A 13785-nucleotide genomic window follows, 5' to 3' on the forward strand; every position below is an offset into this window, starting at 1 on the left:
ACTGTCCGGTCCACGGCGTCATCCTTACTTGTGGGATATTCTCTTCCCCAACAGGAAATGGCAAAGAGCCCAGCAAAGCTGGTCACATGATCCCTCCTAGGCTCCGCCTACCCCAGTCATTCTCTTTGCCGTTGTACAGGCAACATCTCCACGGAGATGGCTTAGAGTTTTTTTAGTGTTTAACTGTAGTTTTTATTATTCAATCAAGAGTTTGTTATTTTGAAATAGTGCTGGTATGTACTATTTACTCAGAAACAGAAAAGAGATGAAGATTTCTGTTTGTATGAGGAAAATGATTTTAGCAACCGTCACTAAAATCCATGGCTGTTCCACACAGGACTGTTGAGAGCAATTAACTTCAGTTGGGGGAACTGTGAGCAGTCTCTTGCTGCTTGAGGTATGACACATTCTAACAAGACGATGTAATGCTGGAAGCTGTCATTTTCCCTATGGGATCCGGTAAGCCATGTTTATTACGATCGTAAATAAGGGCTTCAAAAAGGGCTTATTAAGACTGTAGACTTTTTCTGGGCTAAATCGATTGATTATTAACACATATTTAGCCTTGAGGAATCATTTTATCTGGGTATTTTGATATAATAATATCGGCAGGCACTGTTTTAGACACCTTATTCTTTAGGGGCTTTCCCAAAGCATAGGCAGAGCCTCATTTTCGCGCCGGTGTTGCGCACTTGTTTTTGAGAGGCATGGCATGCAGTCGCATGTGAGAGGAGCTCTGATACTTAGAAAAGACTTTCTGAAGGCGTCATTTGGTATCGTATTCCCCTTGGGGCTTGGTTGGGTCTCAGCAAAGCAGATACCAGGGACTGTAAAGGGGTTAAAGTTCAAAACGGCTCCGGTTCCGTTATTTTAAGGGTTAAAGCTTCCAAATTTGGTGTGCAATACTTTTAAGGGTTTAAGACACTGTGGTGAAAATTTGGTGAATTTTGAACAATTCCTTCATGTTTTTTCGCAATTGCAGTAATAAAGTGTGTTCAGTTTAAAATTTAAAGTGACAGTAACGGTTTTATTTTAAAACGTTTTTTGTACTTTGTTATCAAGTTTATGCCTGTTTAACATGTCTGAACTACCAGATAGACTGTGTTCTGAATGTGGGGAAGCCAGAATTCCTATTCATTTAAATAAATGTGATTTATGTGACAATGACAATGATGCCCAAGATGATTCCTCAAGTGAGGGGAGTAAGCATGGTACTGCATCATTCCCTCCTTCGTCTACACGAGTCTTGCCCACTCAGGAGGCCCCTAGTACATCTAGCGCGCCAATACTCCTTACTATGCAACAATTAACGGCTGTAATGGATAATTCTGTCAAAAACATTTTAGCCAAAATGAACACTTATCAGCGTAAGCGCGACTGCTCTGTTTTAGATACTGAAGAGCATGACGACGCTGATAATATTTCTGAAGGGCCCCTAACCCAGTCTGATGGGGCCAGGGAGGTTTTGTCTGAGGGAGAAATTACTGATTCAGGGAACATTTCTCAACAAGCTGAACCTGATGTGATTGCATTTAAATTTAAGTTGGAACATCTCCGCATTCTGCTTAAGGAGGTATTATCCACTCTGGATGATTGTGACAAGTTGGTCATCCCAGAGAAACTATGTAAAATGGACAAGTTCCTAGAGGTGCCGGGGCTCCCAGAAGCTTTTCCTATACCCAAGCGGGTGGCGGACATTGTTAATAAAGAATGGGAAAGGCCCGGTATTCCTTTCGTCCCTCCCCCCATATTTAAAAAATTGTTTCCTATGGTCGACCCCAGAAAGGACTTATGGCAGACAGTCCCCAAGGTCGAGGGAGCGGTTTCCACTTTAAACAAACGCACCACTATACCCATAGAAGATAGTTGTGCTTTCAAAGATCCTATGGATAAAAAATTAGAAGGTTTGCTTAAAAAGATGTTTGTTCAGCAGGGTTACCTTCTACAACCAATTTCATGCATTGTCCCTGTCGCTACAGCCGCATGTTTCTGGTTCGATGAGCTGATAAAGGCGGTCGATAGTGATTCTCCTCCTTTTGAGGAGATTATGGACAGAATCAATGCTCTCAAATTGGCTAATTCTTTCACCCTATACGCCACTTTGCAATTGGCTAGGTTAGCGGCTAAGAATTCTGGGTTTGCTATTGTGGCGCGCAGAGCGCTTTGGTTGAAATCTTGGTCGGCTGATGCGTCTTCCAAGAACAAGCTACTTAACATTCCTTTCAAGGGGAAAACGCTGTTTGGCCCTGACTTGAAAGAGATTATCTCTGATATCACTGGGGGTAAGGGCCACGCCCTTCCTCAGGATCGGCCTTTCAAGGCAAAAAATAAACCTAATTTTCGTCCCTTTCGTAGAAACGGACCAGCCCAAAGTGCTACGTCCTCTAAGCAAGAGGGTAATTCTTCTCAAGCCAAGCCAGCTTGGAGACCAATGCAAGGCTGGAACAAGGGAAAGCAGGCCAAGAAACCTGCCACTGCTACCAAGACAGCATGAAATGTTGGCCCCCGATCCGGGACCGGATCTGGTGGGGGGCAGACTCTCTCTCTTCGCTCAGGCTTGGGCAAGAGATGTTCTGGATCCTTGGGCGCTAGAAATAGTCTCCCAAGGTTATCTTCTGGAATTCAAGGGACTTCCCCCAAGGGGGAGGTTCCACAGGTCTCAGTTGTCTTCAGACCACATAAAAGGACAGGCATTCTTACATTGTGTAGAAGACCTGTTAAAAATGGGAGTGATTCATCTTGTTCCATTAAGAGAACAAGGGATGGGGTTCTACTCCAATCTGTTTATAGTTCCCAAGAAAGAGGGAACGTTCAGACCAATCTTAGATCTCAAGATCTTAAACAAGTTTCTCAAGGTTCCATCGTTCAAGATGGAAACCATTCGAACAATTCTTCCTTCCATCCAGGAAGGTCAATTCATGACCACGGTGGATTTAAAGGATGCGTATCTACATATTCCTATCCACAAGGAACATCATCGGTTCCTGAGGTTCGCATTCCTGGACAAACATTACCAGTTCGTGGCGCTTCCTTTCGGATTAGCCACTGCTCCAAGGATTTTCACAAAGGTACTAGGGTCCCTTCTAGCTGTGCTAAGACCAAGGGGCATTGCTGTAGTACCTTACTTGGACGACATTCTGATTCAAGCGTCGTCCCTTCCTCAAGCAAAGGCTCACACGGACATTGTCCTGGCCTTTCTCAGATCTCACGGATGGAAAGTGAACGTGGAAAAGAGTTCTCTATCTCCGTCAACAAGGGTTCCCTTCTTGGGAACCATAATAGACTCCTTAGAAATGAGGATTTTTCTGACAGAGGCCAGAAAAACAAAACTTCTAGACTCTTGTCGGATACTTCATTCCGTTCCTCTTCCTTCCATAGCTCAGTGCATGGAAGTGATCGGGTTGATGGTAGCGGCAATGGACATAGTTCCTTTTGCACGCATTCATCTAAGACCATTACAACTGTGCATGCTCAGTCAGTGGAATGGGGACTATACAGACTTGTCTCCGAAGATACAAGTAAATCAGAGGACCAGAGACTCACTCCGTTGGTGGCTGTCCCTGGACAACCTGTCACGAGGGATGACATTCCGCAGACCAGAGTGGGTCATTGTCACGACCGACGCCAGTCTGATGGGCTGGGGCGCGGTCTGGGGATCCCTGAAAGCTCAGGGTCTTTGGTCTCGGGAAGAATCTCTTCTACCGATAAATATTCTGGAACTGAGAGCGATATTCAATGCTCTCGAGGCTTGGCCTCAGCTAGCGAGGGCCAAGTTCATACGGTTTCAATCAGACAACATGACAACTGTTGCGTACATCAACCATCAGGGGGGAACAAGGAGTTCCCTGGCGATGGAAGAAGTGACCAAAATCATTCTATGGGCGGAGTTTCACTCCTGCCACCTGTCTGCTATCCACATCCCAGGAGTGGAAAATTGGGAAGCGGATTTTCTGAGTCGTCAGACATTGCATCCGGGGGAGTGGGAACTCCATCCGGAAATCTTTGCCCAAGTCACTCAGCTGTGGGGCATTCCAGACATGGATCTGATGGCCTCTCGTCAGAACTTCAAAGTTCCTTGCTACGGGTCCAGATCCAGGGATCCCAAGGCGGCTCTAGTGGATGCACTAGTAGCACCTTGGACCTTCAAACTAGCTTATGTGTTCCCGCCGTTTCCTCTCATCCCCAGGCTGGTAGCCAGGATCAATCAGGAGAGGGCGTCGGTGATCTTGATAGCTCCTGCGTGGCCACGCAGGACTTGGTATGCAGATCTGGTGAATATGTCATCGGCTCCACCTTGGAAGCTACCTTTGAGACGAGACCTTCTTGTTCAGGGTCCGTTCGAACATCCGAATCTGGTTTCACTCCAGCTGACTGCTTGGAGATTGAACGCTTGATCTTATCGAAGCGAGGGTTCTCAGATCCTGTTATCGATACTCTTGTTCAGGCCAGAAAGCCTGTAACTAGAAAGATTTACCACAAAATTTGGAAAAAATATATCTGTTGGTGTGAATCTAAAGGATTCCCTTGGGACAAGGTTAAGATTCCTAGGATTCTATCCTTCCTTCAAGAAGGATTGGAAAAAGGTTTATCTGCAAGTTCCCTGAAGGGACAGATTTCTGCCTTGTCTGTGTTACTTCACAAAAAGCTGGCCGCTGTGCCAGATGTTCAAGCTTTTGTTCAGGCTCTGGTTAGAATTAAGCCTGTTTACAAACCTTTGACTCCTCCTTGGAGTCTCAATTTAGTTCTTTCAGTTCTTCAGGGGGTTCCGTTTGAACCCTTGCATTCCGTTGATATTAAGTTATTATCTTGGAAAGTTTTGTTTTTAGTTGCAATTTCTTCTGCTAGAAGAGTTTCAGAATTATCTGCTCTGCAGTGTTCTCCTCCTTATCTGGTGTTCCATGCAGATAAGGTGGTTTTACGTACTAAACCTGGTTTTCTTCCAAAAGTTGTTTCTAACAAAAACATTAACCAGGAGATTATCGTACCTTCTCTGTGTCCGAAACCAGTTTCGAAGAAGGAACGTTTGTTGCACAATTTGGATGTTGTTCGCGCTCTAAAATTCTATTTAGATGCTACAAAGGATTTTAGACAAACATCTTCCTTGTTTGTTGTTTATTCCGGTAAAAGGAGAGGTCAAAAAGCAACTTCTACCTCTCTCTCTTTTTGGATTAAAAGCATCATCAGATTGGCTTACGAGACTGCCGGACGGCAGCCTCCCGAAAGAATCACAGCTCATTCCACTAGGGCTGTGGCTTCCACATGGGCCTTCAAGAACGAGGCTTCTGTTGATCAGATATGTAGGGCAGCGACTTGGTCTTCACTGCACACTTTTACCAAATTTTACAAGTTTGATACTTTTGCTTCTTCTGAGGCTATTTTTGGGAGAAAGGTTTTGCAAGCCGTGGTGCCTTCCATTTAGGTGACCTGATTTGCTCCCTCCCTTCATCCGTGTCCTAAAGCTTTGGTATTGGTTCCCACAAGTAAGGATGACGCCGTGGACCGGACACACCTATGTTGGAGAAAACAGAATTTATGTTTACCTGATAAATTACTTTCTCCAACGGTGTGTCCGGTCCACGGCCCGCCCTGGTTTTTTAATCAGGTCCGATAATTTATTTTCTTTAACTACAGTCACCACGGTACCATATGGTTTCTCCTATGCAAATATTCCTCCTTAACGTCGGTCGAATGACTGGGGTAGGCGGAGCCTAGGAGGGATCATGTGACCAGCTTTGCTGGGCTCTTTGCCATTTCCTGTTGGGGAAGAGAATATCCCACAAGTAAGGATGACGCCGTGGACCGGACACACCGTTGGAGAAAGTAATTTATCAGGTAAACATAAATTCTGTTTTTTAAGTGTCATTTTACCCCATATCTACAGTGAGGTGAGTCTGGCCATGTTCTTCTTGACTTATTGATCATTCTTATGATTTTACATAAAACCAAACAGACCAGTCTTATGTTGGTCCCTTTTGAAGTGTTAAAGGTACAGTCAACACCAGAATTTTTGTTGTTTTAAAATATAGGCAATCCCTTAATTACCCATTCCTTAGTTTTGCATAACCAACACAGTTATAATACACGTTTTACCTCTATGAATACCTTGTATCTAAGCCTCTGCAGACTGCCCCCTTATTTCAGTTCTTTTGACAGACTTGCATTTTAGCCAATCAGTGCTCACTCCTCAGTAAATTCACGTGCATGACCTCAATCTTATCAATATGAAACACATGAACTAATGCCCTGTAGTGGTGAAAAACTGTCAAATGTAGAGGCGGCCTTCAAGTTCTAAGAAATTGGCATATGAACCTCCTAAGTTTAGCTTTCAACTAAGAATACCAAGAGAACAAAGCAAAATTGGTGATAAAAATAAATTGGAAATTTGTTTAAAATTACATACCCTATTTGAATGAGTTGTTGGGTGGTTTTTTTGGACTTGTCTGTCCCTTTAAGTACAAAACCAAGATTCTCCTTGTTCCTTTCTAGCAGACATGTTAACTGTAAACCTGTACAGATTATTATTATTGGTTATTTGTAGAGTGCCAACAGATTCCGCAGATTTATTGCTAAGTTCTGTTCTTTCTGATGATAATCGATGTAGACCCAGTGGCACAGCAGCAGAATTTGATTTAAATTGATACAAATTGATATGTTCACTTTACCACATCCCTTCCATTCAACCTAATTTGTAATGTGTGTGTATTTTATAGAAAGTGCCAGTTGACTTCCTGCTTTGCGGAAGAGCCACCTTCTGCTTGCTACATACAGTGTAGACATAATTGTTGTAAGCTTTTAAAGTAAATGCATCAACTTAGCTGGGATATGTGTGTATATGTATGTATGTATAAATGTGTGTATGTATGTATAAATGTGTGTATGTATGTATAAATGTGTGTATGTATGTATAAATGTGTGTATGTATGTATAAATGTGTGTATGTATGTATAAATGTGTGTATGTATGTATAAATGTGTGTATGTATGTATAAATGTGTGTATGTATGTATAAATGTGTGTATGTATGTATAAATGTGTGTATAAATGTATGTATAAATGTGTGTATGTATAAATGTATGTATAAATGTATGTATAAATGTGTGTATGTATGTATAAATGTGTGTATGTATGTATAAATGTGTGTGTATGTATGTATAAATGTGTGTATGTATAAATGTGTGTATGTATAAATGTGTGTATGTATAAATGTGTGTATGTATAAATGTGTGTATGTATAAATGTGTGTATGTATAAATGTGTGTGTGTATGTATAAATGTGTATGTATAAATGTGTATGTATGTATGTATGTGTGTGTGTGTATGTATGTATAAATGTGTATGTATAAATGTATGTGTATAAATGTATGTGTATAAATGTATGTGTATGTATGTATAAATGTATGTATGTATAAATATATATGTATGTATGTATAAATATATATGTATGTATGTATCAAGGAATTTATTTTTGAACCTTGGATATACTATAGCTCAGTGCTCAACAAATCTGTTTAAAACTTAGGAGCCAGTAATAATATTTAGGAGCCAGACAGTGGTAGTTGTATATAGATATATGGAGAATAACCCAAACAAGTTGGGAGCCTGGGGTAAAATTCTAGGAGCCACTGGCATCCTGGGTTTGTCGAGCCCTGCTATAACAATTATGCATGTTTTCTTGTTTATTTGGCAGAGGTGATTTAGTTAATCTAAGAATATATGGAATTTTGATGTTGATGGTATTAAACAGACATTCCGGTCATAATTAAATGCACATACACATGCATCTTTGAATAGAAACACATTTGCAATGCACATGTATTGGCAAAAATGCTTCTAGTTAAAGTTATCACTTTTTCAATATCAATATTTTTCTCTGCACGTGCATGTGAAGCATAGCTAGACATTCTCAATGCACCAGTATTTTAAATACTGCAGCTGCTCAGAGAGCCAGTGGGGGTTGTATGATTTCTGCAATTAACAAATTGTGTCATTACCATATGGTGCAAGTGCTGTGTTTAAAATGCTGGTGCACGGTGCATACTTAAATACACTTTTGAAATAGCTATAGCTTTTATTAGAAGCATTTTGCTAATACATGTATATTAAAAATGCTTCTATTAAAAACTGTAATGTATCCATGTGGATTCCAATTTTGACTGGAATGTCCCTTTAAGTAGATACTGCCAGCTAGTGGCCCATGGCTGCTTTTGACCTTCAGCAGTATGTTGTGTGGTACATTGGAAAAGTTGAACTAAGAATTTGTGTTTTGGGCACTTTGGTTGACCAGTCAAACAGGCTGCAACTCTTTCCGTTCCCGTCCTCACTACAAAATCAGAAACTACTAGAGGTTTCCTGCAACTTACCAAAATCTATCACTGTGTACCTAAACATTTTTAGGAAATACATTATGTAACACTTAAAGGGACATTAAACTGCGGAGTAAAACTACACTAGCAGTGTTACAACTAGTAATGCTATTTTTTTCCTCCTAATCCTGCAGTTGTCTTTAACGTTGTTCTCCCTTACAAGTAATAGTTAGGGAAGTGCTCCATCTTCACACTGGGCACCGCCATCTTGGAGCTTATATCTGTTATGACATTTTTAAACTGTGCAAAAAAGTGGCGCTTCCTCTCTATTATGAGCTGAAGTGAATGGTACAGCTGTGAAAGGGATCACATCACAGAGCTGTGAAAGTATACTGCTTTTGTCACAAGGTGGAAGGATATGCACACTACAAGATGGCGGCACCCAGTTTAAAATGCAGAGCTTTACCAACTGGCTTCTGTAATGAGTTAAAATTAGAGGCTTTAAAGAGAGCTGCCGGTATGGTTTCCACTTTTCTTGGAAGAAAATACTGACCTACTCATTAACATAAATTTGCATAACTAATTATACAGTATAACTCAACTAACGCTGCTAGGACTGATTTTAATGATCATTTGTGTATCACACTCAGAAGAAGTTTTAATGATAGGCGCTTTGTTTCAATATTTTATTCTACGTTGACTTGAACCTTTGAAATTCCTGGCTGTGATAGTAAAATACCAGCTGCATGGCAACCCTAGCCAGTGGTGTCCAGTAATCTTGGATAGTCATTATTTCCTCCCTGGCATGACTATCCAAGACAGATTACTGGACACCACTGGTACTAGGAAGAAAGAGGATGGAGCTAAAATTGGCTCTGGACAATTGAATATGTTCACTACATACTCACCTAAATGTGAACGTTGACAAAGGCTGTGCGGAAACATTGGCCGGTGGTAGAGACTGATCCTACGCTCCCTTTTGTGAGGACTCCTGCCCCCAGAATAGCATACCGGAGGGCCAGTAATCTGAGAGATCTATTGGTCAAGTCTGATCCTGTCAAACATTACAGGAAGGATACATGGTTGAAGGCGGAAATGGACTGCTTCCCGTGTAGAAGTTGTATTACGTGCAACGGGATGCTTAGGGGCAGTACATTTCAGCACCGGCATAATAATCACAGATTTTAGATTAGACATCTATTTTCTTGTACAAGTACGTTTGTGATATATATGTTGATATGCCCGTGTTCCAGGGTCTATATTGGCAAGACGGTGACAACCTTCTGGGAGCGTATGGCCAATCACCGCTGTGCCATACGAGAGGCACTCATTAAGGGAGAATCTGAACAACCTATGGCACGCCACTGTGGCCAGTTCAAACATGCCATTTCAAGTCTGAAATCTATGCTTATAGATTATGTACCTCCTATGCCTAGGGGTGGTAACCGAGGAAGATTGCTGCTTCAGTTTGAAAGTGGATCTATCGACTGGACACCCTATCCCCGTAGGGTCTTAATACCTCCCTGGACTTTAGCCCCTTCTACTAGGACGAAAAACACAGGATGTGACCCACTATCCTTGATCATCTCCCTATGGACTTTGACATATATGGTCTTTGTGGGTCTCACTATATACTAAAGTTTCTAAAATAATCCTTTGAGACAGGAAGTACAATCAAAAAATATTCTTGTATAAATTGTTGATATTGATGTTTGCAGGAATTGGATACTATTTAAGGCATCCTAGGATATGCATATAGATTTAGTGATGGTTTCAGATGTAGCTAACACATTTTGCATTTTGTTATTGTCTTTGTTTTTTAATATGATATTGATTGTTGTAGGTGTGCTGCCGCAGAGAGGGGTTAGACACAGGGGAGAGGACGTTGCGCACAGTGATGCGCTGTGATGACGTCAGATGCCCAGTCTCAATGGCGGTATGCTGTGAGCTGCTAGTGGAGTGAGAGGGATATATAAGGACATATTAGTAAGTTTGTCATTAGTTTTAGGATATTTGTTGTATTTAATGTTTGGACATTTGAAAAAAGGTGCAGGAATGCACCAAAAGTCATGTCCTTTTTAACTTGATTTAATAAATTAACTTTTTTTAAAAGACCATTGAGTGCCTGTATTGCTGGATGGACTTTGGATTAATTTATATGGTGCACCTTGGCAGTAGCCTACATGTGAGATTGTGCTATCCTTTTTTGGAGTGTGTGTGTGTATATATTTATGATGTGTATGTGTGTGTGTGTATGTATATATATATATATATATATATATATATATATATATATATATATATATATATATATATATATATATATATATATATATATATATATATATATATGTATGTATATATATGTATATATGTGTATATATATGTATGTATGTATGTATGTATATATGTATATATATATGTATATATATATGTATATATATATGTATATATATATGTATATATATATGTATATATGTATGTATATATGTATATATATATGTATATATATATGTATATATATATGTATATATATATGTATATATATATGTATATATATATGTATATATATATGTATATATATATGTAATATATATATGTAATATATATATGTATTATATGTAATATATATATGTATTATATATAATATATATATATGTATTATATATAATATATATATATGTATTATATATAATATATATATATGTATTATATATAATATATATATATGTATTATATATAATATATATATATGTATTATATATAATATATATATATGTATTATATATATGTATATATATGTATAATTTTTTTATTTTTTTATTATATTTTTTTTTTCTGCAGCACGACCCACCAACAGTCACCTGCCTGGGTGCAACGATACAAAGCAATATCCAAGGAAAAGATTGTACTCACAGGACTTATTGAAGAAGAAGTCAATATACTTTTATTCTGGGATCTTGTCCCCTTCATCAGCACAACAAATTCACAGAAGAGGACAAGATCCCCGAAAACGTTTCATTAAAAGTATATTGACTACTTGTTCAAGAAGTCCTGTGAGTGCAATCTTTCTTTTTTTAAGACACGATGAGTCCACGGATCATAATTACTAATGGGATATTCACCTCCTGGTCAGCAGGAGGAGGCAAAGAGCACCACAGCAGAGCTGTCAAATAGCTCCTCCCCTCCCTCCCACTCCTGTCATTCTTTTTGCCTACGTTAGTGATAGGAAGTGGCAAAGTGAGGCGTTAGATTAGATTCTTCAATCAAGTTTATTATTTTTAAAGTGGTGCCAGAGTGTGCTGCTTTGTACTAGGGTGTATCCGTAGTCCATATCAGTCTCTTCAGTAGAGCTTTTGGTGGCTTTAAACTAATGGGAACTTGTGGGACATAATTCTCACTGCGCCTCCCATACTGATGCTGCCCTAACCATGATAGCCTAAGTAATAGATAACTCAGGCTTTATCTTTCTCCACAGGGCTATGGGAGGGAGAGGACCTCCTAAACCTGCTGAGCTGCCCTGCTGTTGGGCAGAATACAAAGGTAAGTGCTGACTTTTTTTATTCTGGGTCCAAAATCTCAGGCACTTTATAAAAAATCATGGGATATAACTCCTATACATTAAAGGGAGTGATTTCGAAATGGCAGTATTTTATAACGGGCACTGGGGCTGAGGAGAGTGGCTTATTTCTTGGGGTTTTTTTATTGAGAAAAAAGGACGTTTTTTTTCCTGAGTAGCAGAGTCTCTTTGGTCTCACATTTTTGGGCTAACCACTACATACAAGGTAGTAGCCAAATTGGCCCCCAGATAGGTTCTTGGGCTCCCGGTAGTGTATTAGATGTTAAATGAACTCTATTATCCTACTAAATTAAACATTGTAGTTAGGATAATGGCGACCGGGTGCATGCTATGTAACGCCCACGATGGGCGGAGATTCGGGTGGCGCGTTTTTTTGGGCTGCGCACCTAGTGTGTTAAGGCTGTACTGAGAAGAGAGCCTGGTGTAGTGACGTCCATGATGGGCGGACATACGCAAATGGGAGCGTAGTGGCGCTAATTTCGACTGCGCACTTGATTCTCAAGCTCCGTTGTCGGAAACGGAAGAACCCTTTACACTGTGCATAGTGGCGCAGAGATTGCAGCTATGGTCCTGTTCATTATGTACTCAGTTAATAGAGCATATGATAGGGTCCCTGCTGATCGCAGTCCGCTATGTAACAAGTTGCACAGTCTCCCCTTTGCAGCAATTGGAATTAAAGACAATAATTCTAAGACTTTCTGAAGTAACGTTATGTTATTTTTTATGTTATATTATGTTTATAGAAACATATTAGAAGGGCAGATGGACACCTCAGCAAGCTTTAGCTGAGGTGTGGTTAACTTCGGCATTACTTAAGTACTATTTTAGTTTGTGCTGCACAACAAGTATAACATGTTACAGTTTAAAATTTAAAGAGACAGTAACGTTTTTTATCTATTCATTTTATTAAAGGAATTTCAGCTATTTCTTATTATTTCTTTAAAATTTTATGGCCCACATGCAGTGTCTTGCGCTTCTTTCACTCCATTCGGAGTTATGATGCATTATATGTTTTTTTCCACAAGGTAGAAAACATTTTTAGTGGAACTATTTCAGTAGTTACTGAAGGAGGAAGATACTTGGGATTATCTGAGAGAGAATTCTCAGATTCAAATGGATTTGTTACTTTAGGAGGTCTTAACTATCCTTGCGGTCCCGACATAGTATGTCCAGTAAAGACATTTCCGGTGTAATCTGTACTAGTGCATCCAGTAAATTATAAGGATAGACGCATTCCCTATTTTTACAAAACTGTTTCCCATAACAGACTCGGCTAAGGAGGCTGGGCGAACATTCCCTAGGGGGAAATGAGTTGTCAGCTTAGCTCTATGGACAAAAATTAGAAATGGGATGTACATCAGGGCATACAATGGCAACCAGCTGTGCATTTTGCTAGCATCACTAGTGCGACGGAATATTGGTTTGATGCGTTGTCTGATGCTTCTAAGTCAAACTCCCCTGGAAAAAATCCAGGATAGGATAAAAGCTTTCAAATGTTGCTAACTATTTTATTTCAAACTAGGAGCAAAGGTTTCTCTGTTCCAGCTCATAGAGCCTTATGGTTGGAGCCTTGTTCTACGGATATATGCTCTAAGTCTAAGCTTTTAGTGCTTCCTTACAAGAGGTAGGCCTTGTTGGGACCTGGCTTGACGGAAATCACTTTTGAATTTATTTAAAAAAAAAAAAAAAAAATCCAAATAGCCTGCTGTTGAATCAAACACAGCATGAAGGTCATGCCACCGATCCGGGACCAGATCTTGTAGTACCCAGGGATTCAAGTTAGAGTTCAAATTTTCCTCCCAGAGGCAGGTTTCTGCTTTCAAGATTATCTGAAGATCAGACTAAAAGGAGAGGTGTTCTTTCTCTGCGTAGGAGACCTCTCAGACCTGGAAGTGATTGTTCC

The 13785-nt window shown here is 39.9% G+C and overlaps 1 protein-coding gene across 1 annotated transcript in view; it reads left to right on the top strand.

Annotated features, from left to right (window-relative positions):
• Positions 1-13785, top strand: part of LOC128638853 (kazrin-like) — a 504435-nt gene that overhangs the window by 239488 nt on the left and 251162 nt on the right. The window lies entirely within an intron of this gene.

This window comes from Bombina bombina, chromosome 8, assembly GCF_027579735.1.
Source record: "Bombina bombina isolate aBomBom1 chromosome 8, aBomBom1.pri, whole genome shotgun sequence".
NCBI classification, from domain to species: domain Eukaryota; kingdom Metazoa; phylum Chordata; class Amphibia; order Anura; family Bombinatoridae; genus Bombina; species Bombina bombina.